General features: G+C 34.9%; 1 pseudogene; it reads left to right on the top strand.

The window, feature by feature from the left end:
- The first annotated feature begins 1,057 nt into the window (after positions 1-1,057).
- LOC132282328 (putative disease resistance RPP13-like protein 1) overlaps positions 1,058-27,847 on the top strand; it is a 53,287-nt pseudogene continuing 26,497 nt past the window's right edge.

Here is a 27,847-nt window from a genome sequence, read left to right as displayed (position 1 = left end):
TATATATTTAAATTAAAAAAGGACAGAGTAAGTTTATTAAACTGTCGAAGCAACAACTTTCTTCGTGTTCATCACGGCAGAGTAAGTTTACCCTAAGATGCCTCATGTCGATTCTGGAGTACATAGTTTGAGACTCGGCACCAACTAACCTTCTAACATTTATCCTTAAAAAAAATAATAATAATAAAATAAATAAATAAATAGTTTAAGTTACCATGACACCCAAGATATTGCTGAAATGGCATCCTAAGAAAATGGATGGAGAATAAAGATTTCACATTTGTTGTCCAGCACTCATTTTCTATCAACAATACAAGTGGTATGAATTATTTCCACATTGGCAGCCAATCTTGAACGACTCTACCATTTTCGTCAGCCCTCTTTGTCTTGCACTTAATCTGAATTTGATTTTTTTTTTTTTTTTTTTACATTTTAATTTTGAAGTTATGAGTCCGCAAAAGTTTACTTTTGATAGAATAAAAAATAAGAACATTACAGGAATCATAGTTACTTTTTAATGAACAATTCATTTAAATAAAATTATAACCGATTAATAAAATTAGTCTCTTAGATAATTTTTTAAAATGTATTATTTTAATTTAATTAAAAAATAAAATATTAATAAATTAATAAATTTTACATAGTAGTTGGAAAATATCATATGCCATTTTACAACCTCAAATTTTGTTGAGAGATAAGAACTCTAATTCAATTGAGAATGGGGGAGGTAATACAATTGCAAGCCCTTTAAATCCGACTCTGTATTTTATTAAACTATCAAAGCAACAACTTTTTTCATTTACATCATAATAGAGTAAGTTTATCTTAAAGTGTCTCATGTTAACTCTTAGAGCGCACGATTTGAGACTCGGCACTAATTAACCATTATCATTTACCCTTCAAAATAATAATAATAATAATAATAATAATTTAAATTATCATGACACCGAAGATATTGCTAAATGGCATCCTAATAAAATGAGTGATGGAGAATAAAGATTCCACATTTGTTGTCCATCACTTATTTTCTATCAACTATACAAAGTGGTATGAATTATTTCCACATTAGCGGACAATCTTGAACGCCTCTACCCTTTTCGTCAACCCTCTTTGTCTTGCACTAGCTTGGTCTGAATCTGATTAGTTGCAGCAAAACCCATTTTGATCTATCATATTGTTGTATTGCTCGATCAATCTTTCACAAACTCACCCCCGTCTCTTTCTTCCTTTGCTTATTGCTACTTGTTATCCATGGAGGCTGTGGGAATCGTTACCGTGCCGGTCATTCAGGTGCTGGTTGACAGGTTGTTCTCTCTGGCGGAGTCAAACTATGCCCGTCGAGGGGAAATCGATGGTCAGTTGAAGAAGTTGCAGGAAATGCTGCCAGATATTCGTGATGTTCTGGCTGACGCAGAGAACAAGCAAATGACACACGAAGGAGTCAAGCCGTGGATGGAGGATCTCACCGACTTCGTTTACCATTTGGATGATCTGCTGGACGAGTTAGATACCGAAGCTTTGCGACTGGAGCAGATCAAGCCAGAATCTCAAGCTAGCAGCAGTACTAGTACTAGTACTAGTAAGGTACGAAAGCTCATCCCAACTTGTTGCACTTGCTTTACTCCACCTCCTAGTGCTGTTAAGCTTGATAGCACTATGATGTCCAAGGTAGAGCAACTCACTCACCGATTAGAAGGTATCGAAACCCGAAAAAGGAGACTGGATTTGATAAGGAATGTTGGAACAGTTCTTGATCGCAATATGATGTCCAACACAGTACCAAAAAGACCGGAAACGTTTTCTTCCGTAGACAAATCTCACGTTTATGGCAGAGAAAATGACAAAGAAGCTATACTTGAATTGTTGTTGAGGGATGAAGACGGTGTTAACAAAGTATCTGTCATTCCCATTGTGGACATGGGAGGTATTGGCAAGACAACTCTCGCTAAGCTGGTCTACAATGATGAAAGTCTAGAGGGTCATTTTCATCTCAAGGCGTGGGTCTGCGTTTCTGATGACTATGATGTTGTTAGAGTGACAAAAGCCATTCTTGAGGCGGTCACTTCAGAAACTCCTAAGTTGGAGACTCTGAATATGCTTCAACAAAAACTAATGGAGAAGTTGTCCAACAAAAGATATCTTCTTGTTTTGGATGATGTTTGGAACGAGAACTATGAAGATTGGAACGTCCTACGTGCTCCCTTTATGGCTGGGGCACCTGGGAGCAAAATTATTGTCACAACTCGCCTTGGAACCGTTGTATCAACCATGAGTTTGTCTCCAAGTTATCGTCTAAAATTGCTGTCCAAAGATGAATGTCTATCCTTATTTACTCATCATGCACTTGAGAAACAAAACTTTGATGCACATCCAAATCTGAAAGGAATTGGCGAGGAAATAGTGAGTAAATGTAAAGGGTTGCCTTTGGCAGTCCTAACACTTGCTGGCCTCTTGCGCACTAAGGAACTCCAGAGTGAGGGGAGAATATATTGAATAGCAGAATATGGGATTTACCTGAACAGAGTGGTATTCTTCCAGCTCTTAAATTGAGCTATCACCATCTCCCATCTCATTTGAAGCGATGCTTTGCTTACTGCGCGATATTTCCAAAGGACTACGAGTTTGACAAAGACGAGCTAGTTTTGTTGTGGATGGGGGCAGGTCTTTTGCCGCGTTCAACAGAAAAGAATCAGATGGAAGATTTTGGCAAACAATATTTTGATGATTTGCTATCAAGGTCGCTTTTTCAACAGTCAAGTGCAAGTAAATCACTGTTTGTGATGCATGACCTTCTTAATGATCTAGCTCTACATGTTGCCGGGAATATATTCTTTAGGCTGGATAAGTTTGAGGGTGATGAGCAATTTAAAATTCCTAACCGAGCTCGGCATTTGTCATATATTCGTCAAAAATTTGAACAACTCCAAAAGTTCAGGCCTCTTGGTGAAGTTCAGCATTTGCGAACTCTGTTAGCATTACCAATTCAGGCACATTTTGCTCAAGATTATTACTTAGCAAACAAGATATTGTTTGATTTATTGCCAAAGTTACGATGTTTAAGAGTGCTGTCTTTGTCTGGTTATTCCATAACTGAGCTACCGGACTCGATTGGTGATTTGAAACATCTGAGGTATCTTAATTTATCTTGGACTTCAATCAAACAGTTACGTGAATCGGTGAGTAATCTCTACAATTTAGAAACACTGTTGCTGCGTGGTTGCAAACAACTTTCAATGTTGCCCCCAAACATTGGAAATTTAATTAATTTGCGCCATCTTGACATTGCTGGTACTGCGCGATTGCAAGAGATGTCCCTAGAGATCGGTAGACTGACGAATTTGCAAACACTGTCAAAGTTCATTGTGGGCAAACAGAATATGCCAGGACTAAAAGAGTTGATGAATGTGAGGCTTTTACGGGGAAGTATTTCTATTCAAGAGTTGCAAAATGTTCGAGATGAAAATGAGACGAATTTATGGGCTGGGCAAGACATTGAAGAATTAGAGTTGGCATGGAGTAGCGAGTTCAACGATCTTCGAAAAGAAAAGCTTGAATTGGATGTGCTTGCGAAGCTAAAACCACACAAACACTTGAAAAGGCTCACTATTGAGTTCTACGGGGGCACAAAATTTCCAAGTTGGATAGGTGATCCATCATTCTCTGAAATAGTGAAACTGACTCTTGGAGGCTGTAAAAAATGCATATCCTTACCGGCACTGGGGCAACTACCCAAGCTCAAAGAGCTACACATCCAAGGCATGCATGGAGTACAAAATTTGGGAGTTGAGTTCTACAGGGATGATTTTTGTCTGGGACATCCCTTCCCGTCATTGGAAAGTTTGATATTTGAGGACATGCCGGCGTGGAAAGAATGGTCATGTTCTACTGGTGTTGAAGAAGCTACAAGTCAATTCCCCTGCCTCCGCGTGTTCACAATACGTGATTGTCCTAAATTGATTACGGTTCCACTTTTGAGGCTTCCCTCTCTTGAAACATTATATTTGGAAGAGTATCATGGGGCGGTGCTAGAAAGTATAGTTGATGTGCAGTCGTTGGTAGGGCTTCAGAGTCTTGACATCATACGATGCAACCAACTTGTGTTCTTTGCAAAGACAGGTGTCTCGCCCACGCTCAAATCTCTTACAATACGGAAATGCGAGGCATTGACCTCTCTGCCAGATGGCATGTGCGGACTTGAAAGCTTGGAATTTGCCCCCCAACCTAATCAAACTTACTATTCGTGATGGTGGGAAATTAGAGAAGCCCTTGTCGGAGTGGGATCTGCAAAGACTCACCTCTCTTCGACAATTCAAAATTGACGGGGGATATCCAGAGCTGGTCTCCTTTCCTCCTCCTGATCTGCTTCCTTCAACTCTAACCTCATTATGGATCAACGATCTGCCGAATCTGGCATCCATACCATTGAAGGCCCTCCAAAATCTCACCACTCTTCAACATCTAGCCATCATTGACTGCCCTAAGCTTCGATTCTTGCCAAAGGAAGGCCTGCCTTCCACACTTCTAAGTCTTCAGTTGGTTCGTTGTCCACATCTTAGAGAACGATGCCAAGGTGACTACTGGCCCAACATCCCCTACGTCAATTTAGATGCTACCCGACATTTTTAGGGCAAATCCCCTACATATGTTTTTCTTTTAGTGAGGTAAGCAGATCAAGTCCTAATTTGTTTTTTTCATTTTCTAAAGTCTGATGCCTCTTATATTTCATACATCCAATATGCTCATCACCACATGCATCAAATTTCCTCCTCATTTCTTGTGCATCAATTAAATTTTATTTTATTTTTACAAAATGCTTAATTTTATTGATTCTGTAGCCAAAAGGAATTAGAGAAAATAAATCATGTATTTCACCAGGACAGTTCAATGTGTTTTTTTTTTTTTTTTGTTCCCTAAATGTGGACAACAGTTCAATGTTGCTACATAGATTAAAAATCTGTAGTGGTCTAATGATCACTTGATTAACCAAACAATTAAACATCTCCTTGATCGGTCAGTGTTGAATCATATAATGTTTAGGGAACAGGGAAGTTTTTTTGTTGTTCTGTAAGGTCATGTAATGAAATGCTTTTTTTCTATAAATAATCTTAATTTATATCTTCTCACATGTTGATTTTATACTTTTTTTTCTTTAAATAATCTTAATACTAGCACTTTACTTTAAGAAATATATACTGCTGTCTAAAATATAAAAAATCATACTATTATCTTCACCCCCACCCCGAAATCAACATTCCTGTGTCCGCCTCTGCATTGAGTGTGTTTGTAGTCAAATGAACTTTTGGAGGAGAAAAAGTATGAATCACAAGAAATGAATTGCGCTTCTTGTTAATCAACTATATATTTTTACAGCTTGGAGTCTGTTGTAGTTGGAAATTCTTATGGGAGCATTGGCTATGTCACAGTTCACTATTCATATGAACACAATTCTGTTCCTTTGCATCTGCGGCTCTGCCTTATTGTCTGATAAATGAAATTGATGTAATACGTACAGGAGCTGATAAAATTTGTGACAATCAGGTATTGAAGTCTTTTTAACGAATGGGCAACCCGGGTAACAGTTCCTATAGATTCAACAATTCCAATCAGTTGAAGACGTATAGCGGTTCGTCTAAAGGTATTTTCTTCAGCATCACTGCAGACTGATTTTTTCTGTCCTTGCTGTTCCTGTGGCTGTTGTTTTCATCCTGTTCTCTTTCCATAATTACTGACCTCTAAAATTACATTACCTATATGTGTGTGTTTTCAATAGAGTTTGAGACTTGAAATTTATTTCTTGCATTTGTTTCCTCAAAATTGTTCTAGATACTGCTCTTGGCTACTAACCTTGTGCGATTTTTCTGCTCCGACTGATTTATCTTTGTGTTTTATTAGATAAGAATTCTATAGAATAGCTCTTGTATGCTTATTTGTAATAATGTTGATGTGAATAGGACTTTGAGAAATATAATTTCATCTACAGTGTTTCAGAATTTCTATTTATCTTTGTGTTTTATTAGATAAGAATTCTATAGAATAGCTCTGGTATCTTTTTAATTGCTGTAGACATTAAAATTTTGCAGTGCTCTAATGGAAGTTTTGAATTGTTCTTCCCCCCTATTTAGCTATATTAGTTTGATTAATCGTCTTGTCTATTAAGTATGAGTGTATCATTGAGCATTGGTCTACTTTCGAAGTAGGAGTTTTCCTTTAAATAAAAGAGAAAAATAGGAAAATTTAAATTCATAAATCAAACATTAGCTGGTTATGCATAATTAACATAATTATTTTTAGTTTTATTGGACCAAGAATTGATGCAATTCTAGTATATGTAGTTTGATAATTGTCAAACCTAGTTCCAACTTTTGTATCTCCATGCCCCCTAAGCTTCTTTGCTATTCGATTCGTTCCTTAATTAAGTTTTTCTTCCCAACAATCAGAAAAGCCTGATCCCGTTTTCCACGATCCAAAAAGGTAGCAACATCTTTGCTATGTTGAATCTTGTTGTCGGACCTGTTTGAAGAGGTTAAAAAGCAGTACTACAATTACAATCTCTAATAATATCTCTAATATGTAATTGATTCGGATTGATTGAGGAGCTTCCATTAAAATTCACAAAATTGACTGCTGGAGTGACTGGGAATCATAATGGCTCAGAAAAAGAAAATGACAGTTTTCTAATTTTTTGAGTGAGAATTCTTCGAATTTCCTAATGGTTAAATAACCTAAAAATGGCACTATCAAATTTGTTTTCACGGTAGAACTAATAAAGTAAACCTTGTTTTGATTCTTTCCACGGAAACCAGCAACACGTAAAGGATTAAATCACATATCTTTTTGCTATACCTCCAGGGTCCATCCAACCGAACCAAGTTGAAGATAGACAGCATTGCTGAGATTCATTTGTAATGATGCTTTTCCGAACAAGCCAAGTCTGGGAAAAGGTGAGATTATAGTTAATGTTGCTTTTCTGTTATAATTTGTATTGTATTTAGAGTTTATTGCTATGATTTAATGTTTTTTGGGTTGTAATTATGGAGTTCACTGGAGAATTTTTTACTTGTAGATTGGCGATGTGGCTTGCACTTGGATCCAAAATCCCAGAGTTCCATCCTCCAAGGTGTGAATGTGTTGTAATATGTTGGTATATACGACGATATCTATGTCACGGAGTTGGTGGGGTTCTATGATTTATGGGTGCCCAGGAAGGGTGACTGTGGATGCTTTAGCGATGTTAGAAGGGAGGAATTGGAGTTCTCTGCGTTGCTTGTGAATTTGGGGAATTGTACACTGTGTTGTTGACTTGTTGATCCTGTTTTCTAATTTGTACCTTGGCTTTGGGAGTTTCTTTTTCATTTATGAAGGAAGATTACGTAACCAATATTGCATGTGCGTGGCTGACTGTCTTTCACTTTGTTTAGGAACATTTACATGAATTATCTTCAATTGTGTACTAAAACTAGTAGTTATCAATCTGTTCCATATAATTATAATCCGTTACCACACATGGCATAGATGAAGTATATATGACTGCACTAAGATTTCGTTATTGTGAGGTGTTGGAGCACATGGTTGGGTTGTAAGAAATTTTGATAGGTCGATCCAACTGATTTGATTGGGTTCGGTTGTCAGAACCAAAAAGAACTGCATCAGATTAGTCATGGAAATGACCTGGTTTTCTGATGGTGCTTGTAAATTAAGTTGGATTTTTCTATGCAAGTCTGGCCGTTGCTGTGTTAAACTTGGGATTGTTCTATGTTGTCTCCCTGCGACTAAAAGTAAGAGTTCAGAGTTCATCACTGTCAAGCTATATGTCTAAGTGTTCAATTCTGTTTTCTCAATATTCTTGATTGTTTCATATTAAAATGCTACAGATATATTAATAATACTTCACATCTATATAGGAACCTTTACCTAGACCTACCAGTTGGGAAAAATTGTTTGAGAAAGTATCACTTGAAGTGAGTGGACCAAGAGACACTTGGTTAGAGATAGAAACTTTTGGGATATCCCTCTTCCTAGCAATTGCTCTTGGAGTTGGAGGAAGATTCCAAGACTTAGAAGAAGTGTTCGACCTTTTATCTCACTGTGTGAAGAACGGAAGGAAATCCTCTATTTTGTTCGACTCTTTGCTGCCTTGTGGTCTCCTCTACGAAAGTGATTCATGCTCACCCAAGATAAGGATGGGGCATCAACCAAAACCCATATCTCTGCAAGTGCGTTTCAAAACGCTGGTACGGTTTGATCTCCACTCCTCACTTTGCTTGATGCTATGTCCGAAATTGTTCATCTTTGGTGCCTCCTTTTGCCCTCTTCTACCAGCACCAAGCTCATGATCGTTCTGTTAAATTGACATCCGAATCATCCATTTTTTAATCTCGTGGGTTCTCTCTTAACTTCCTTCCATCTCGGAATGCTTCATCATCAGATTCAGATCAACGTCAACCAGACCCAGTTCGTTACTTATCATCCAGCAATGGCTTAGTATTATGCTTTTCAGCCTCCACTCTTCATAGGGTTTACTATGTATGCAACCCCTCACAATGCATTGGGTTGCGCTTCCTCCACCGCCCACTTTCCCGGGAAGTGTTAGCATCAGATTTGTTTGCAAACCATCTGATTCTTTTGATTGCGCCAGTAGCTTCAGAGTGGTTCGAATCCACGCCTTCAAACCATCTCAACTTATATGTCCATCCATCTCTTCCATCTATGAGCAAACATTTCAGTTAGTTTATAATCTTGATTAATAGCAATTTCAATTGAGTAGTGATACTCATACTGAAGACTTGCAGTAAATTACCTAACCGAATAATTTTTAATTAGTTATTTATACTAAATACAACTAAATGAAATATTCCACTTCCTTATTTGTTATATAATTGACCAATTAAAAGAATAGTTTTAACAATTCACTGCAACTATTCAGAGCAAGAATCATTTTTCCATTTCAAATTTTCAATTTCCCTTTGCAATGTGATGGCATCTCATAGCTGTTGAAGAACAATACTTATATATATATATATGTGCGCGTGTGTGTTCACACTATATCTGTATCCTTTTTTTTCTTTTTCAAATTTAATGTGTTAAATGTGTATGTGTCAACGCCACTTGCACCTATTTACTTCAAAATATTGTTTTGACCTGTCAAAGTAATTTTACAAATGACAAATAACGTGCAACTAAAAAAGAAATATACATGTACATGCTAAAACTTAAAATGAATGTTTTTTTATCTCCAGAATTTGACAGAAAATAAAATGACGTGACCATGTCTATACTACTTGCACCGAATTTACTTTCAAAATTTTGTTTTGACCTGTCAAAATAAATTTACAAATGACAGATAATGTACAATTGAAAAAGGAAAATAGGGACAGACTAAAACTAGAAAATGAATGCTTTATTATTATTTTTTTCCCGGGAAATGGGCAGAAAATGAATGTTGATTTATCAAAATATATGCACAAAACTAGAATTTGAATAAAAAATGGCATGTAAATGATAGAATTATAAATAGTAGTCGGTTCACTCTTCAGACTAAAAACAAAGGTGAATAGTAGTATAATTTTCCTACACGCGACGGTGGTGCTTGGACCTCCTCCTCCTCCCAGAAGACAAATCGTTGGAATCTTCATCATCATCCTCCTCTGTAACCCCAAAATCCCACTTTGATAGGCTATCCCACGAACTGTTCGTAGAAATTCTCCAAAGAATTCCACTCAAACTCATCCATCTCTCAAGTGCGTTTCAAAGTGTTGGAATAGTCTCATCTCCAGTCGTCACTCCACACTATCCTATTCCCACAATTGTTCTTCTTTGGTGCCTCCTTTTGCCCTCTTCTTCCAGTACGATGATCCACAATGTGCTGTCCATTTAACATCCCAAACACCCATCTCCAAGTCTCGTGGGTTTTCTACGAAATTCCTACCCTCTTCGAACCCATCATCAGATCAACAACAAGCAGACCCGCCCAATTCGTTACTTAGCATCAAGCAATGCTTAGTATTATGATCTTCAACCTTGACTTTTCAGAGGGTTTACTATGTCCGCAACCCCCTCACAATGCATTGGGCTGAGCTTTCTCCACCACCCACTTGCCAAGAAAGGGTTCTCATTGAATTTGTTTGCAAATCATCTTATTCTTTTGATAGTACTAGCTGCACAAGTAGCTTCAAAGTGGTTCGAATCCACGAGTTCGAACCACAACATATCCTACCATTACATTCCAAATGTGCACGCTCGATCAATCTCAAAATGGAAATATTCTCTTCAGACACATGAAAATGGACTGAAAACATCATCTCGACACGGGGACAGAACTTTAGTCCGTGTTCCTACCTTTCTCGTGTTGTGGCTTGCAACAGAATACTCCATTTGTTGTACCTTTATCGTGGTAAGATTTTCGCCTATGATCCATTCAATAGCACTAATCATTTTCGTACCATAAGAATTAAGACAGCCCAAGGACAGATACCCCAAGGCCTTTGGACATTGGTTGGGAGAGCAACAAGGACGCCTCAGGTTTATTCAATATAATTTTCCCTCCCTCAGCATTTGGGAACTCAAGGACTACAATGGGCTTGAATGGTCCTTGGTGCACAAGGTGTATATGGACGGGATGGAATCAGATAGTTGCAGGTGGTTTCCTATTAATAATGCAGGCTTCTCTCATCATGTGTCAATACTGCCTCTTCATTCCATTAACGGAGACATTATATATCTACATAGTTTTCGTGAAATTCTAATCTGCAACATGAGGAGCAGAACTTTGAAACAAGTCTGTTGTCTTGGCTCTATTCATACACTGGTGCATTCGATGGCCTTTCCCTTTGTGCTCCCATGGTGGCCTACATCAGTTCCTCAATTCCAATAGAATACACTCGAGTAATAATATTTACCCTCAGAATGATATGGATATGTTTCTGTCACTTTGTCTAATGTCAGGCAATTAGAATTGAACCCAGTAACTTGGATATGAATACTTCATGTATATTTAGTTACCATTGTACCTAATAGCAATAGTGATATTGCAACAGATTTTTAACCGAAGAATAAGGTAGATCTTTTCTTTTTCTTGATTTGTATTTTTAGAACTGATGGACGAAGCATCAAAGTGTCAGAATCTAGAACTAATATCCAGGCCCAAAAGGATCCTGTCAATCCTAAACAGGAGGCTGCTGCTGAGGAACCTACTCGAGACCAACTTGAAGATGAGCCAGGGATCCATCAGGGTGATATTAGAAGTAAGAAACTCCAAATTGGAGAAGATAACACTGAAAAACTCCAAGAGGAGGGAACAAGTACATAAGCTCAAGGCGTGGTGAGTCAGACCACCTTAGTACTCAGTTCATCTACTACAACTCAAAACCAATCAGTTATATTGCAAGGAATTAACTTTGCTCTGGTTAACTTTAGCGTCTTGTTTGTGATGTCAAGATAATGACTTTGTTCGGTCAAATGAAATACTACAATTTTTGTATACTGCTAATATTTTCTTGAAAACAAGCTTTGTGGTTTCTTGAAAACATGCTCTGTGAATAACTTGGAACTGTTTATGTGACTTGACTCTGCAGGGCCGGCCTTGAGATTCCAAATATTTTGAGAGGCCCTAGGCAAACTTTCTAATGTGAGGCCCTTAAGTTTCACACGTGCAAAAAAAAATTATAAGAGTGCGAAATTTTCACACGATGTTTTCAAATTCTATAGCTAATATAATTGTGCGCCTGTGCATTGTGCATAAGACAACTAACTAATAACTATAAATTTATCACCACCAACAAATAATTGTGCGTCTGTACAGTGTGCATAAGACAACTAACTAATAACTATAAATTTATCACCACCAATAAATAATTGTGTGTCTGTGCAGTGTCTTAAGACAACTAACTAATAACTATAAATTTTTATCACCACCAATAAATTATTGTGCGCATGTGCAGTTTGCATAAGACAACTAATTAATAACTATAAATCTATCATCACCAATATATACTTGTGCGCACGTGCAGTGTGGATAAGACAGCTAACTAATACAATAAATCTATCAATTAAAGAGTGCAAAATTTTCACAAGCACAAAATTAAAAATGAAGAGAACAGTTTACTAGAGAACAGAAAACTGCAGCTTCTTTTACATTCATTCTTTATATAGCTACTAAAATTTGATGATTACAGATGACAAAAATATGTGGAGATGAGGTGACTATATATATTATAGGACGCTGAACTTGTAGTACTGAAGAAGTAGTGGGACTTTTAGGTTATATGTGGCATCCACTATCATATATAGTATTGTCTTTCACTCTTTGTATTAACTACACTACACTTTGTGTTTGTTTTTTTTTTGGGAGCCAATTACCCCTTTCTTGATTTCAGGATGAGGAATCAACTTCAGTAGCAGTGATTGGTTGATCATTGCTGCAGAAGACCTGCGCAAATTAATAAAAAAACCATTAACTTTTGTTTTGTTAAAGCCTGCTCTTGATTTCCATGTGTTTGTACATTCTGATGGCAAGTGCTTTGACAGTATTATTAACTGAAATTCTAGCTGAGCCAACTTCAAATAACATCAATAATCGTGGTACGTATCTTCATATAAAATATATATATATATATATATATATATAACCCTTAATTTGGCACTTTTAAGTTTGAGCATAATTTAGAGATCGAAAAAGTTAATTATTACCTCAAAGGCTCAACACACTAGAAGGGATATTTAATTTTCGTAGGATTGAATGTGAAAATGCAAAAAATCATGAGGAAAAGGGGTATGGTTGCTGCTGTTGTGAGATTGAAGTGGAATTAGGGAGAGGGAAAAAAAAAAAAAAAAAAAAGTACCTGCCATAGATTTTGGACTCGATCGCCATGAAAGACACATGTAGAAAGGCACACATTTATTAAAATACTAAGAGAACCATAATATATTCATTCAGCTTTTGATAGCCATCACACACAGTGACACACACACAAAAAAACCCTAGTTTGGAAGCTACTTTTCACTATTGGAACAAAGGTAAAGACCCGAATCAAACGAACCAAAGTTAGAACAAATCAAATGATGAGATGAACGAAAGAAAGAAACATTTATAAAAGATCGATTCATGTAAAAGGAGAGAGGAGAGAGGAGAGAGGAGAGAGAGAGGATGAACATACCTTGTCACCTGAGGCGATAGCGGAGGCTGTGCCCTGTGGAGTGTCGAAAAGCAGATTGTGTCGTCTGAAACTTGCCCTAACTTACTTATCAAAAAAAAACTTGCCCTAACTTAATTTTTTTGTTTTTTTTTTTTCCATCCCCTAGCCTCAAAATTTGACGCCTCTAAAATTTGAGGCCCAACCCAGACGTGTCCTAACTTAAATTTTTATTTTTTTTTATTTTTTATTTTTTATTTTTTTTCCTTCCCCTATGGATTTTGAGGGCCTCTAAAATTTGAGGCCCAAGGCGACCGCATTGGTTGCCTTGGGCCAGGGCCGGTCCTGTGACTCAGAGGATTTCAGAATGATACGCATATAATTTCGGTAGTTTGCCTAATTGTTGCAAAACAATAATTTACTATTTATAGTAGTGTATATGCATTTGATGTTTATATATATATTTCAGAATGTTATGCATATAATTTCGGTAGTTTGCCTAATTGTTGCAAAACAATAATTTACTATTTATAGTAGTGTATATGCATTTGATGTTTATATATATATTTCAGAATGCTATGCATATAATTTCGGTAGTTTGCCTAATTGTTGGAAAATATAATTTACTCCGTACTATTTATAGTAGTGTATATGCAATTGATGTTTATATATATATATATATATATATATATATAGATATAGATATGATTAGAATACTTGTACAAGAAATGAGATGTCATTCTTGGAGAAAAAGCTATACTAAATGGCAATTATGTAACAAAATCCCATTTAAAGGACTAAGAGCAACTCCAATGGTAAAATGCTAAATTGGATGCCAAATCTATATTTTGACAGTAATACAGTGTCAAAATGTTACATTTTAGCAATTATGCTCTAATGATACATTTTATGCAAAATGTTATTTTTTTATACAACCATAATTCTTTTTCAACTACCATTTCCACCATTCATATTTGCATCAGTAATGTTAATATTAGGTACATTCCGAGTCAAGTTATAGACATTAGAAGGAAACTAAAATTAAATTTAATTAAAAAGAATAAAATATCTAAAATATCTGGTAAAAAAAGACCCATATATATATATATATATATATATATATATATTTATATTATTATATATATATATATATATATATATATATATCTTTTGGGCAAATCATTTCAGCTTTCCCAATCGCCTCCATCTCTATTCTCGTTCTCAACTCTAAGAACTTGCCCCCTCTCTCTCTCTCTGCAATTGCAAGCTACAAGAATTAGAAGTTCAAAACTCATATATTTCAGTTTATCTATCTGTTTGCAAGAAGCAAAAGTTCAAAACCTATTACCTATATCAAAACCCATATCGGCGTATCATTTCAGATTGTTCAAAAAATCAAAACCCATATCTTTCAGTTTCCATCGCCCGCTGTTCCAGTTCGGGTTCACCGTTCACAAGCTTCAGCTGCCGTCTCTCAACTCTCAAGCTTGCCCCCCTCTCTCTCTCTCTGCAACTGCTAACTTGTATGTATGGGTTTTGTTTTACTTTTTTTTCTAAATCAACTAATTGAGGTCTGGCAAAGTCAAATTTTGACAGGTAATATAGCATGCCATTGGAGACCACAATTTTAACCAACCTGCTATATTTTGAATTGGCAAGTCATATGGTAGGTGGGTTGGAGATGCTTTAAAGTGTGTGTATCTTCTCAAAATGTAGAGATATGTGAGTGTTTTTGTAAGTAGTTGTCTCCTCTATTCACTCAAAATATAGAGATATAAACAAGTTTTTTTCTGTAAGAAATTAGGTCTCCTCCATTCACAAAGAGCTCTGTACATTTCCAAATTCATCTTTACTGTAATGTTTCTGATTTTTATCATTTTCTATATACGGGGATTTTTCTAATTTTTGAGGGAATTTTCTTCTTTTTTCATTTTGCGTGCCGGACAACGTAGGATGTGTTGGATGTGTCAGAGTGCTGATTGGGTCATTAAGAATTTACTGTAATGTTTTTGATTTTTATCATTTTCTATATACGGGGATTTTTCTAATTTTTGAGGGAATTTTGGTCTTTTTTCATTTTGCGTGCCGGACACCGTAGAGTGTGCCGGATGTGTCAGAGTGTTGATTGGGTCATTTCTTAGAGTTCAGGACTCTTAGAAATGTACCGGTTGTCATTTCGACATTTTTTCGTTTTTCGAGCCGTAAGGTCCTGGGTTGGACCTGTTACTGGAATTGTTGTGCGGGGGGAGTTATGACACAGGACCATTACATTTTATGCGTAAGTATTTTGTGTATAATTTTATGGTAGTGTATATGATTGTGTGGTTGTGATTCAATTGAATTATATACACATATATTTATATTATTTATAAAAAAAAAAAAAAGGAGATATTTTGGGGACCCACCATTTATTGCATAAGCCATTATATGGCCTTAAGGCTATTATTTGGCCTCAAATTCTGTCTCTCAGCCAAAACCTCTCTCCCTTTCACTTTTTTTTTTTTTTTTTTTTTTTTTTTTTTTTTTTTTTTTTTTTTTCTTCAACATTCTAGGCTTGATTTATCTTCAACCATTGGGAATTTGATAGTATTCCCTTAAGCAAAGTTGGAGAGCTCGTCGAGGCTGTCGTTTTGATTAAAGCTAGTCACCATTTGGCCAACCCTAGGGATTTCGAATTTTGGGCATAAATTGGGGCTTTTTGCATCCTTTGAGGTATTCACAATATCTTTGATTCTTTGTGAATTTTCCTCTCCAAAGTTGGTTATAAGCATGCTTAGTCTTAGTTATTTGAATGTGGTAATTGTATCTAGTTGTGTTCATGATGATAAATGATGTGGTATGTAAATTGAGCCTAAGTACTTGGGTAATTTAATTGTAATGAAAAGCATGCTCAATATTAACATGTTGTATGTTAAATGTTTATCAATTGCTATTTAAATTTGAGATTTATTGGTTGTAAAAATTGAATGTTTAGAATTTCTTCTTATAATGTGGATATGATGTTCATGGAATGTGTATAAATTAATTGTTGGGTTGGCATGTGAAAGCATGAGTTCATATATGCATTCATTGGGAAGAAAGGAAAGAAAAAAAGTGTTTTAAAAACAATGAATGGGGAAAAGTTTTTGAAAAGTGTTTTCGAAAAATCGGACGCCTAGAAAGCGCCTAGTGGTCCGTGGTGTTAGTGTGGTCTAGAAGGGACTAGGGAGAGACCCTAGCGTGATTGAGCTAACTAGGCCAGATACGATCCCTTGAAAGTGCTTTGTGGTTGTGTAAAGTTCGCTAATCCTCCTCTCGTGATGCTTTGAAGGTGCCTTGGGTCGGATTGCACTAACGGTTTAGAAGTTAAAACAGCATTGTTTCGGAAATGGAAAGCGATATTGCATGGCATGGCATTTCATTGACATACATTGTACATTTGGTGGTCAGACGATTTGCGTATATATTTGTTGATATTATCGTTGTTTTACTTGTTTTTCCCGAGGCATGATCCCATTTACTTGTACTCTATTTCTTATGTGGATTCACGAGGTCGTAAGAGGTGTGTCTTAGACACTTCCTACTGAGTTTTTAGTTCACCCATCATTTTAACATTTTTCAGGTTCGGGAAGAGAAGTGGCGGACAACGACGTTCCATCACTGGCCTAGTTTGGATTACATGGTCGTTTTAATATTTTGTACCTAAGTTACATGAATCTATTCAACCTTAATTTATTGTACTCAGTAATGAGACCTATGGAATTCTAATAAATTGTATTTTTACTTCATGGACCGTAAAACTTGATGTAATTATGGTACAATTCATGTAGACGATTTTGAGACAATGTAAATTTTGTATTTTGAATGAATGGGATGAAAAAATTCATTTCAAATGTGTTTGGACAGGATTCATTCAGTTTTAAAGTTCCACAGCAACCCCGTTTGAGTTTTGTATATTCTCCTGTTCACAACAGTCCAGCAAGAAATTTCAGCTGGTAGGGTCGTTACATTTACACTTATTTCCCATATTTTATTCTTCTTTACGCTTTTGTCATAAACCAATTTTCATGAAATTGATGCCTTCATTCATCAATGCAAAAAAGTGAAATTCTTGTAAAAGTTATTCAACATTCAGGTAAAAAATGTTGCATTAGTAATTATCACTTGCACAGCTTTGTATTTTTATCAGTTAGATAAATGACAGGATGGAATTTTTATTTATTAATATTTTGAGGGATGGTCCTGTCTCTTCAAACAAAGTTAATCATGATATTAACCTAATTTCATGTAATCAACTTTTATTAGCTTTCACTATAGCAATTTATCATTATCTAGCCGGAAATAAAAACATTTCATCTAGAATGTAATTACACGTCAATTTACTAGTTAGTTTCCCTTAAATAAATTCATATAGCATCAGAGCACTAACATATCTCCTGTAGCTTAGAAATGCCCAAAATTATACTTCATTCGTAAGCATCTAATCCGTGCCTTGAACTTATAATTATAAGAAATTTTGGCTCCGTTGTTTCGGTATAAAATATTTTTTAAAAAATATATATATTTTTTATTTAGTAAAATATATATATTTTTCTTTTTTGATATTTGGCAAAGGTGTAGGTTAATGTTGATGTTAAGGTTGAGTCCGGGGCGTGTAAAATAATTTACCGAAAATTGATGAGTAAATTATTTTTGTTAAGTTTTAATATTATTTTTGTTTAATAAAAATTTTATACATCCAAACACCATAAAATAAATAAATATATATATATATATATATATATATATATATTCTAACAATTATTTTATATCCAAACAAATAGAGCTTTAATAAATTTTGACATAATTCATGAATTTAATCTTCAACATTAGATATAAAATCCTAAACTGTATTTTTTTTTAACTACTCAATAGAATTAAAACTTGATAGAATTTAACAATTAATATTTGAGTTGTATATATATATTTCTGCACAAAAAAAATAAATAAATAAATAAATAAAGAAAAAAAAAGGTGAACACATTTATAGAAAAAGTTCTATAACACTACCAAGTACCTATGAAGCACGGACACTCCTCTCAGGGGTCCCGTACCTGTGTCGGATACTTTTCGGACAACGACACCCGTGTCCGAGGCTCGGACACGTGTCCGACACTTCTATAAAGTGTCCAAATATTATTTTTTATTGGACACGCGTATCCGAGGCTCAGACACACGGTCCGACATTTTTGTGAGACAAAATTTATTTTCTCACTCCTCTCAGTCTCTCATATTCTTCAATTATCTCTCTTCATGAACAAGATATATATATATATATATATATATATTTAAGTTACATGAACAAAACTTTGTGAAAGACTGAAAGTATACATGTTTATTCATATACATATTTAGTTCATTATAGTTATGTCTCTTCTGCACATCTTCGTTTGAAATTTGGATCAACTTTATTTTTCATTTATTTTCTGCTTTGTCTTGTCTATATTTTTCTTATAACAGAGATGAAATTTTTGAAATTGATTCTGTTATTTGTTGTTGTTTTATTTATCTGTACAAGATTCTAGTAATTATATTTTGAATATATATATATATATATATATATATATATATATATATATATAATTTTATAGGCGTATCTCCGCCGTGTCCGTGTCTTATTTTTTTTAAATTTGCCGTGTCACCGTATTCGTGTCGTGTCGTACCCGTATCCCGTATCCATGTCTGTGCTTCATAGCCAAGTACCAACAGCAGACGAGGAGTTAAATATATATATATATATATATATATATATATATATATATATATATATATATATATATCAGGTAAACCAACCCGAATGTTAAGATAACAGAAATTTTCTTGCGCACGGTCACAGTATTTGAAAAGAGAGAGAATAGAGATGGGTGATAAAGAAACGGTGGAGACGACGGTGGTGCTTAGCTCTCCACCTTTCAGAAAACGCAAATTGTTCGAATCTTCAACGACCTCCTCCTCCATTACGTCAAAATCACTCTTTGATAACCTGCCCGACCAAGTGTTCGTAGAAATTCTCCAAAGACTCCCTCTCAAACTCACCCATATCTGCAAGTGCTTTTCAAAATGCTGGTATGCTTTGATCTCCACTCCTCATTTTGCTCGATGCTATGTTCACTATCGTTCATCTTTGGTGCCTCCTTTTGCCCTCTTCTACCAAGTCAGTGATCGACTATGTGCTCTCCAATTAACAACCAAATCACCCATTTTTAAATCTCCCAGGTTCTCTCTAAACTTCCTTCCCTCTTCGCACCCATCACCATCGTCACCAGATCGAATTCAACCAGAGCCAATTCGTCACTTAACATCCAGCAATGGCTTACTCTTATGTTGCAACCCACTTACAATGCATTGGGTTGAGCAGGGGCGGAGCCAGGGGTGCTGGGGGTGGCTATGGCCCCCCTTAATTTTTTGGATTTGTTTTTAGTATAGGTAAAAATAAAAATAACATAACATATATGGTATAAAATCTATGCTTGGCCCACTCAGAATTTTTTTTTTTTTTTCTTTAATTAGCATTTAAAAAATAATTTTTATATAATTTAAATGAGAGTGATTTAAATAACGACTATAGATCCTAACTTACTCATATAAAAATTTTATGTGGCCACTATCTTAAAATTTCAATCCAAATACGTTCTTTTCATAATGTGATTACCTTAAAATTCTTCCAACTAGATTCTTTTCGTAACCTTTTTATCTTAAAATTCCATTTCATACATGATTCTTTCCTATCACTTTTTTTTTTTTTTTTTTTTTTTTATTGGAATCCTTTTATAAGAATTCTATAGGAAATTATTTTTTACAAAATCTAGAACAAAATTTTCATTTGAAGTTTTTAATATCAACAAAAATTGATGATTGAAGAATCTAAATACTTATTTTATTAATTTGGTTGTGTTTTTTTTTTTTTTTTTTATCATAATTATTGTTTTGTTAAATTTTCAATTGTTCCTTTTTATTTTTAAGTTATTTTTGTTTTTTAGGAGAGTGTAGAGAGACAAGTTTCACACACAAAGAAATATTATATTCTTACAATTTCTTATTGAGTTATTTCAATGTAACTTGAAAAAAAAAAAAAAAAAAAAAAAAACAACAACAACAACAATAACGGAGGAAGGGAAAAGTTTGACAATCACTTCTTTGTCATCTATGTAGATAATTTTTGAATATCAACAAAAGTTGATGATTGAAGAATCTAAATTCTTATTTTAATAATTTGATTGTGTTGTTGTTGTTGTTTTTTTTTTTTATTTATTTATTTTTTATCATAATTATTGTTTTGTTTATTTTTAAGTTATTTTTGTTTTTTAGGAGAGTGTAGAGAGACAAATTTCACACACAAAGAAAGATTATATCTTTACAATTTCTTATTGAGTTATTTCAAAGCAACTTGAAAAAAAAAAAAAAAAGTTTGACAATTACTTCTTTCACATCTATGTAGATAATTTTTATGCACACTGCCATCCAAGTTAATCTCAAAAGTTTTTTTTTTTTGGTTCCTCTCTCTATATAAATTTTGTATATATATATATATGTATTTTTTTTGTAGGTGTGTGTTGATTTTTTAAAATTTTTTTTTACCTTTATTAAATATAGATAGATATATTTTTGTATAACTATAATATATATATTTTTCCTACCCACTAGATCCTGGCTCAGCCCCTGGGGTTGAGCTTCCTTCACCACCCACTTGCCAAGAAATGGTTATCATTGGATTCCTTTGCAAACCATCTAATTATACAGCTTCAGAGTCGTTCGAATCCACGTGTTCAATCCTGGCCCATGGTCGAACAATCTCAAATTGGAGATATTCTCATCAGACGAATGGAAATGGACCGAAACCATCATCATGTCCACCCCCGGACAGAACTTTCATCCGTGCTTCTACCGTACTCGTGTTGTGGCTTGCAACGGAATACTCCACTGGATGAACCTTTACCGTTGCAAGATTTTTGCCTATGATCCATTCAACAACACCGATCAATTTCGTACCATAAGTCAGCCCAAGGACGGATATCCCGAGCCCGTTGAACATCTCTTAGGAGAGTGCCAAGGACACCTCAGGTTGATTCAATATTTTTTTTTTGATAAGTAACCTCAGGTTGATTCAATATTATCCTCTCAATCTCAGCATTTGGGAACTTAAGGACTACAATGGGCTTGAATGGTCCTTGGTGCACAATGTTGATTTTGTCAGGATGGGATTGGATCATTGCCTGATTACTATGAATCCAAGATTCTTTCTTGTGTCAGTTCATTCCATTGATGGAGACATTACATATCTACATATTAATCGTAGAATTATACTCTGCAATATGAGGATCAGAACTTTGAAAGAAGTATGCTTTCTTGACTCTAGTGGTACTGTTTCGCATTTGATGGCCTTTCCGTTTGTGCTCCCATGGTGGCCCACATCACTTCTTGAATTCCAACGGAATGCAGTTGGGTAATAATATTCCTCTCTTTGTTTATTGGGTATCTGCTGGTTTCTCATCAGGAGTAGAAGTGAAGAGCTTCCTTTGTTTACTGGGTCAGTGTGTTTTGGATCCAAATTTGTGGCGAGTCAAAGTTGGTTTGTATAGATATATTTATATGTTATATAAAGTTTGCAACTTTTGTTGACTGTTTGTTTTTGAATATTTAATTCTGTACTTTGTGAATTTATTGTAGAATTGTAGATGGTTCCTTCTATCAACTTAAGACTTGCCAGTTTAATATTCATTCTGTTGTCAGTTTTGATAGCTTCATGTTCTCGGTTTTATTTCCTTCTTCTTCATTGCTGATCTTTTGTCTAGTTGTACTGTTGCTTTGTACGTAGTTGCCTTGCTAGCTATGTTTTTCACATGGACCTGGCCCTTGTGCTGTTTTATAACAGAGTCGAAACAAGCAGGTAATGATTTTGGCGGGAGAATCTGTTAACTGATCGTTATGACGAAAATGTCCTTGATGGACAACTGTAAGATTAGTCACCGTAATGTTGCAATTACTGAATTGCCCCGAACATGGAGCTTGAGTTTTTGTAATTGGGCCGAAATCGCTTCTGGGCTTTGATCTTTATAAAGCTTCACCTGCGTCAGGATATAGCTTTGTATTGGTCCGTCTTAGTTGGGTCCAATGGTTTCATTGGGCTAATCTTGGAAAAATGTGAAGCAAACAATTTGTCAAGGACACATTTAATCAGAATTCTAGGAAGAATCAGTTCGTTAAATTATTACATCGTCGGAATCAATCAATTTGTCACAGAAGTAAAAACTTATTTGTGGTTTATTCGCTTTTGTAGTTGGAATATTTTAGCTTTGTTTTTTTAATTGTTGAAACTCCTTGTCATTATAGTGGTAGAGTTCGAAATAGAAAAACAGATGGTAGTAATCATATATATTCATATATGATGATTACCATTGTAGAAAGAATAGGTTCATATATATTCATTTTGTTGCATCCCATTGCCTCGTTTTTTTTGGTTTCATATGGATTTAGATTTATGGATCTCCCTGTTGTTGGATACAGATTTAATCATATATATATATATATATATATATATATATATGCATCCCTTTTGGAGTTGCTTGTTTGTACCGTTCAGTGTACTCAATATACAGATTTTAAGTCATAAATGACATAACAGGTGATGGGACTCATCAAAAATGTTTTTATGCCGTCTACTTTATTCAATACAGATATTTAGTCATAATTGACAATTGAAGGAGGTGGTAAATTTTTTTTTTTTTGGGTAAAAATTTTGGTAGTATTTTCTGGTCTTTTATGGAGATAAAAATAATTTTAACATCTAAATTCAATCTTTTGTAAACGATTTTTAGAAGTTAGATTAGTAAATGCAAAGAATCAAAATTTGGTATTATAAAATTCACCGAAGGCACGAACCCATTGAATTATCTAGACATTTGAGTGTGTGAATAGTATAATTATTTTATATTCAGCCTATGACCATGTCATAGCTACAGGAGCAATTCAAATTGTTTGAGTTCCCATTCAAATTTTACAATTCTTACAAATTTATGATATTAGTTACATAAATGAGAAATTTATCACTTTTCCATATTGGATATACTAGAAGTAAAAAAATTATAAATTTTTGCAATTCAAAAAATAAAAGCAAAATCTTAATTATTGAACTAGTTTTGTGTTATCTTGCTTTCAAAATGGAAGCTAATATTGGCACTCCATTGTGATCCCAAGGCGCTCCACTTTCTCTCTACCCTAAACTGAAATTACAATGTAACCCTCACATCAAACAAGGTTTATTTTTTATAATTTTAATTCCATAATTGCCCTTTCCTTTAGGGTTAGATTCTTGGCACCAAAAGCTCGAATTCTTGCACTTAGATTTCTTAAACTTCTCTCACGTCCTCTCCCATCCTCTCTCTCAATTTCTTTCTCTCAAAATATGAAAGATCTCACTAATGATACAATGCTCGGGTTAGAAGAATTTATTGAACTTGTTAAGACAACTAATATTGAAGAAATTTTAAAAATCTATGAATCAGCCAACCCTTCTGTTGATTCATGGTTGATCAAGTGTTTTGCACTTTAAATGTGTTGTCTTGTTGATGAGAGGGTTCAGCACTTAAAGGGCTTGGCACTTAAAGGGTTCAGCACTTAAAGGGCTCGGCACTTAAGGGTTCGGCACTTACAGGGTTCAGTACCTGGTTCGGCACCTAAAGGTTCGGCACTTAAGATTCGAGGTTTGGCACCTAAAGGTTCGACAACTAAAGGTTCGGCACTTAAAGGTTCAGCAAGCTCGTGGTTCAGCAAGCTCATGGTTCAGCATAAGCTGCAGGAAAGTTCTTTTATATATCTGCTGAAGGATGAAGGCATTTCTATACAAGGCTGAAGAGCACTAGGCTAAAGGCTGAAGGCAGTACTGTATAAAGCTGAAGGCTAAATGGGCTACAACGAGCAATATATGGTTTAAGCAACAAGTGTCAAGTTGAAGGGCGTGTTTGGAAGTCCATATATAATTGTGGTCACAAGGCTGTACAATGAATATTCAAATGACATGTGCACAGTGGTCCTTCAGAGAGAGTGTGATACAAAGTTGTACAATGAATATACCTGTGACACGTGGCTGTGGTCCATGAAAATATTATCCTCCAATGATGTTGCAGAACTTAGAGGCTACGCAAAGATAAAAGTCATTGTGGTCTCACCTGTATGAACTAATTTTATTGATGCACAAGGTGTCATTATATGGTGAGAATAGTGACAAAACAGCTGAGGTAGCAGGCAGTATTGGTGTATTGCTCTGAAAAATATCTGAATCATTTTTGTCAATGATTGGTGGAAGGTGATAGGTGTATTGGAGCTGTTGTAATAGGGTTGCTATGTGTGTACTGATATAAATATACTATTATAGGGCCTTTTAGTGTGTGCCTCCCAGAGTAAAAAAAAAATGAGTCTGCAGTAGTTGAGAGAGAGTCCTATTCGAGAGCTGAGAATGAACAATAATTTCAGAGATATTGTATGATGTTTGAGCTTCAATGAATCTCTGAAATTTGCCTAAAGGGAGCACATTTGAAGTGAAGATGAATGAGGCTGTGAAGAGCTGATTTTCTGGTGCAAGCAGTTGCCGAAGTGGTTCGAAGTTGCTGAGATCATTTCTGGAGTTTGAACAAGGGCTGAGCATACATATTTTGGTGAGCATACAATTGAAGGTGCCTGAGACTACATATCAAGGCTGGTATTAATTATCATATCTCAAATCTCTAGATAATCTTGGTTTTCTGATTTAAACTACTGAAACTGAACTTATCATGTTGAAATCATGCTATATACCAATTGTCCATCATCTAAGCATGTCTAGATTTTTGATTTGAGACTGTTCAAGTTGAGATTTAGCCTGAGGAAGGGACTTGTCAGTACTTGATATTATGAACCTCATCTGCCTGTGTTTGAACATGTTTTCAAGTCTCCTTTGAGTATTGAAAATTCAATATGCTGCTGTGAATAGAAATTGTTGATACCATGTTTCTTAATCTGTTTCAATTCATTTAAGCAAGTGTATTTAGCCTATTGAAGAATGGGGGAGTATAGTTTGGGGTGCTCTTGAGGCTGAATTACAAAGTTATCCTTATGAGGCTTAATTTGGGGTTTTGAAGACTACAAGGTTGTTGTGTGCTATCTCTATTATACCTTGCTGATTTTACTGAGTTTATCTCTTAAGCAAGTGTATCCAAGCTACTGAGAGCTATGGAAGGCATTTACAAGGCTGAGCTGAAGCTATTCTATGCTGAAGTTATTCCGTGCTGAAGCTATCCTGTGCTGAAGCTACTCTGTGCTGAGGCTACTTTGTGCCGAGGATATTCTGTGCTGAAGCTTTTTGTGCGTGATAATCTTGCTGAGCTTATTGAAGACATTGTTTGGGCAAGTGTGTTTTAAGATTATAAAGCTGTGAAGATAGAATGGGGCCCTGAAGAAGAAATTCTGTGAGTTGATAGATTTACCCATTGAAAGGGGGTTGAAGTCTAATTGAGCTGAATTGTTGAAGGAACTTGCTAATCACTGTCCAATACTTAATTGAGCAAGTTTGCTAAGCTGAATCAAGACTGTGGGATCCTAGTATGAGTATCAGTTGAAGCTACATTGAGTCATTGAAGAAGTATCCATTGATTGCAAAAGAAAGTTAGCTAGGGTATCACGTTGTTCCACTTAAGGCTGTGTATTGCATTCCTACATTGTGTTGCAGCTGAAGCATTGTGTATTTGGTGTGTTGACACTTATTGTTTATGGCAATGAGGCTTCGTACCTCATCCCATTGTTGAGTGGCAGTGAGGCTTTACATCCTCATCCCATTCTTGAAGAGCTAGCGTGTTGACACTTATTGATGGTGGCAGTGAGGCTTCGTACCTCATCCGATTGTTGAGTGGCAGTGAGGCTTTATATCCTCACCCTACTGTTGAGTGAGCTGTAAGAGCTTATTGGGTCCAAGCGTGGTTGCTTCGGACAGGGGGAGTGCGTGGATGCACTGTGGTGTACTAGTGTGTGTATATTGGTTGTGAAAACTAGTATCTATTCTGGTGCATGGGTATGTGCAGAGAGTGAGATAACTGGGTGTGTAACAAGATACATACAACTAGTGGATGCTTTTATTGGCTGAGGCCAAGAACCAAAGTTTTTCCCTATTGAAAGGGTTTTCTTGTATATCTTATGTCCATGTAATCTGATTGATTGCCTTGAGTTTTATCTACTATTGTTAAGCATGTTTGTACTCAAGTGAAAGAGAAAGAAAGTGCTGAAGACCAATTCAGCCCCCCTTCTTGGTCCAACACCTTCTAATGTCTACGATAATGGTAATTTCCTACTCTTTTTTTATTTTTTATTTTTAGAATATTTATTTTTGAGTTGATTTTGAAAATACTTTTTCTTTGACGAATCTATCCATATTTATTCTAGAATAAATTTCATCCATTGGGATAGAGAATAATATAAGGATTATGATTAGGATAATAAAATGCATGGGATTAGAATAAACATATTTGAATTAGAAGCAAACTCTATATCAAATTATCAATAAATAGATCCTCTCTAATTATAGAAAAATATTTAATTGAATTGAAAATGAAGGAAATTTTAATTTTACTCAAATAGAAAGTTTGTTGTATAGGAAAGCTTATTTGATTTTAGAAGAGAACATATAAAAATTAAGAAATGGAAAGAAAAAAAACGTGGAAAGAAAAAAACGTTTAAGTGTTTTGTTGTTGATGCCACGTCAAAGTGAATATTCCAAGCTTGATTTTGCCGTAAAATTTTGATATGGGGAAGATGAGAGATAAAGTGGAATATATTGTAAGCTCCTAACGTAGATTAATTAGAATTCTAAAAAAGTTGAAAATAAAAAAATAAAAAATAAATAAAAAATAAAAAATAAAAAGGAGTTATAAATAAAAAATAAATAAATAACATACTTTATGTGATAGGTTTTCTAAATATCAACATAACTTATGTGATAGGTTTCTAAAAGAGTCTTAAGAAATGATAGAAAGTGAGATAAAAATGTGAATGAATTGAAACTAAGTTTAAAAAAAATATAAAGTGTGTCACTTTAATAGGGAAATACAATCATGATATTAAAAATGGTAATAATCAAACTTATGTGGTGTAAGGGTTAATTTGTAATTTTATTTAGACAAAGAAAATGGAACGTCTGGTATTATTGTGGAGTGCCAATATCAAATTCAGTTTAAAATTTTAATAGTACTAGGCATTACTAATCATGAATTTACTTTTTATTTTCTGCTCCAAACAATAAAAATCATGATTTCCCTAAAGCAAGAATGTTAGTAAAAGGGCTCTTAGCCTTTGAATGATACATTTTATTAGTAAAGTGGTGTTCCATAGAATATAGTTCCAAGACATTAAAAAATTGCTAGGTGACTATGTGGAGAGGTTTCAACCCAGAGGGTCCTTCTCCAATTTCCAAAGTGTGGATTAGTTTGAAAAATGAGTTTTTATCGGTGAATGAGTTTATTAGTACAAAAGCGTGGAAGGGGTTTTTATCGGTGAATGAGTTTATCCACTGCTGATTAAAAAGAAAAACCTTTCAACTACACAAATCAGTTTGAAAAATGTTAAGTTACAAGGATTGGCTTGGGAAATAGTTCCAAAGTTCAAATTTACAAATATCAGTACAAAAAAAGCTCACCGTAAAATGTAGAGTGAGACTATGGAGACGAGGGGTGATGACCATA

The sequence above is a fragment of the Cornus florida genome, unplaced genomic scaffold, assembly GCF_030987335.1.
Source record: "Cornus florida cultivar Cherokee Brave unplaced genomic scaffold, ASM3098733v1 CherokeeBrave_3.0.0_Hap2_Chr11, whole genome shotgun sequence".
Classification (NCBI taxonomy): Eukaryota; Viridiplantae; Streptophyta; class Magnoliopsida; order Cornales; family Cornaceae; genus Cornus; species Cornus florida.
Note: the sequence above shows the minus strand (reverse complement) of the source record. Positions and strands in the feature narration are given on the sequence as shown.